The 2,220-nt window shown below is 44.8% G+C and overlaps 1 protein-coding gene across 4 annotated transcripts in view; it reads right to left on the bottom strand.

Annotated features, from left to right (window-relative positions):
• The window catches only part of gigyf2 (GRB10 interacting GYF protein 2), a 15,699-nt gene extending 14,037 nt beyond the window's left edge, over nt 1–1,662 (bottom strand). For 2 of the 4 annotated variants that reach the window (XM_035670620.1, XM_035670623.1), the window contains exon 1: nt 1,548–1,662. The gene's annotated coding sequence lies outside the window, so the exon portion shown is untranslated. Of the gene's footprint in view, nt 1–469; nt 491–1,547 lie in introns of those variants that run through there. The other 2 variants (XM_035670622.1, XM_035670621.1) reach the window with 2 other exon arrangements.
• Between the last annotated feature and the right edge of the window lie 558 nt (nt 1,663–2,220).

Here is a 2,220-nt window from a genome sequence, read left to right as displayed (position 1 = left end):
ACACACACAAATAGTATTACTTAACCTACTAAACTTTACCATACAAGTTGAAGCAACTGTTGTATTTCACTGATGCAATTCCTTTACCAAAGCATTAGAAAAATACCTAAAGTTTTGTCACCGACTTTAAGATATTCCACCTCCTGAGGATATACTCTTTAGCCCATCCCACCAGCACACAAGCAGTGTACGATTTCAATCTGCAAAAGCTATTTTAGGAAGTCTCCCAGCCTGCAAAGCGGGTACGTCAGACACCTGTAATTGACAACTCGGGGGTTGCCTCTACTTCTGCAAATAAAAATAAAGAATCATGTTTTGCCAACAAGGGTTTGTTTACGCTATCGTCTCCACCGCCAGAGCCTTTCCCCTCCGTTTACACCCAGGCTTTAAATTAAAGGATTCATAACGCACAGAGACTTCCTCAAATATCGGACACAAAAGGCGACAGTAGACCCACAATACCACTGACCTTATGGGAGCCAGGATAAGCCACGTGTATGTTGATCGTTAACGCAATAACTGCAGCAACTTGAAGTCAGCGACGTTTTCTGGCAACCGCTTCGCACATTTAGACCCAATTACCATTAAAGTGAAAACCACTGGCGGAGTTTACGCAACATTATGACTCGTCTGAAATGATTTAGGAAGCAAAAGCTTTGCGTTTAAACCAATCTGAACACAACTTTTTTTTTTTATTAAAATCAGGTTGATCGTGTCACGCTTGGGTCGTCGTTATAAACCACACCGAAGCCCAATAATGTGTCAAAAAGTGACTTACAATGCTCAGTGCGAGCCCTGACTGTCACACGGGAAGGTTATAATGTAAACCAGCCTCGTTTGGCAGCATTACGTTAGCTACCGCGACGAGCTAACCATTCAAATAAACAACCGACGCTGATAACCGAGCTCCTTTAATGACAGCACGCCGGTAACGTTTAGGGCTCACCTGACGATAAACACGTTTATTCACCGACTGCGAGCCGACGGGAGAGTGAAGTTAGCAGCTTGCGTTGAAAGGTGGCAGCAGAGTTAAAGCCAGTTAAAGTGCCACTTGCTAACATGCTGCTAACGAACGGCAGCTAACGGCAGCTAGCATCGTTTTAGCCCACCGCGGCTCGCTAATGTGAGGCTGTCACGCGTGGAGATGCGACTGCTGCACACTGTCACTGGTTTATTTCACCCCACAATAAGGTGTACTGTCGCTCACTCTCTGCACACAGCCGCTGTGGACGCTCCTCGGACATTAGTTAATCCCCCTCCTCAGCACTTGTAGCTAGCACGCTAACAGGTTGGCTAACCAGCTACACGCGGCCTTCGAGGCAGCCCGGATCCACAACAACATTTCCTCCGCAGACATCCCGCACTTCACGCAGCCCGGACACGCACACACAACCACTGGGGCCCGGTGCCGCAAGGCCAAGTAAACATGTTGGCTTTAACAACAGTCCCAAAGCCTCCAGCTCGTCTGAATATGCCTCCCTGACATGACACTTCGCTTAAATGTGCGCTATTTTCTTTGCCTGTGTATTAAACTTTGGCTGTCTTACCTCTGCTTGTTCTGACAGCACAAGGTTTGTATGCGAGTTGTGTGGCTCTCTCTCTCTCTCTCTCTCAGTGTCTCTCTCTGTCTCTCTCCCCCTCTCTACCCAACCAGTTGAGGCAGAGGACAGGCCTCCTAGAGCCGGGTTCTGCTCGAGGTATCTGCCTTTCTGCCAAGTTTTTCCTTTTCTGCCACTGTAGCCAAGTGCTTGCTCATGACTGCTGGGTCACTGTAGATAATAAAGAGTATGGTCTAGACCTGCTCTAGTGTCCTGAGGTCACTTCTGTTATGATTTGGTGCTATAAAATTGAATTTAAAATGAAAATCTATTGAATCTCTATCTCGTTTAAACAATTATTCAAATTAAACCATCATTACAGACATTTACAGAGAAAATGTTTATTTAGTGGAACTGCTAACAACTCATAGACATTTGTGACAAGTGGTCCAATTAGAAACTTTTTTTTGTAATATGTCACAAGCCCAATTGGTTGGAAACTATTGGTAAGTAACTAGTAACTATAGCTGTTGGATAAATGTAGTAACAATTACATTAATTTCTGCAGAAATGCAAGTGAACTTGACTAATATATGTTAGCAATACATTTGTCAAACATGGTCACTCACTTGGTCTCCTTTAAGTCCCTTAAGCACTTTGGTCATAGTGCCCTGCCCAGAAA

This window comes from Morone saxatilis, unplaced genomic scaffold (assembly GCF_004916995.1).
Source record: "Morone saxatilis isolate NCDOM2014 unplaced genomic scaffold, NCSU_SB_2.0 Contig23, whole genome shotgun sequence".
Lineage (NCBI taxonomy): Eukaryota > Metazoa > Chordata > Actinopteri > Moronidae > Morone > Morone saxatilis.
Note: the sequence above shows the minus strand (reverse complement) of the source record. Positions and strands in the feature narration are given on the sequence as shown.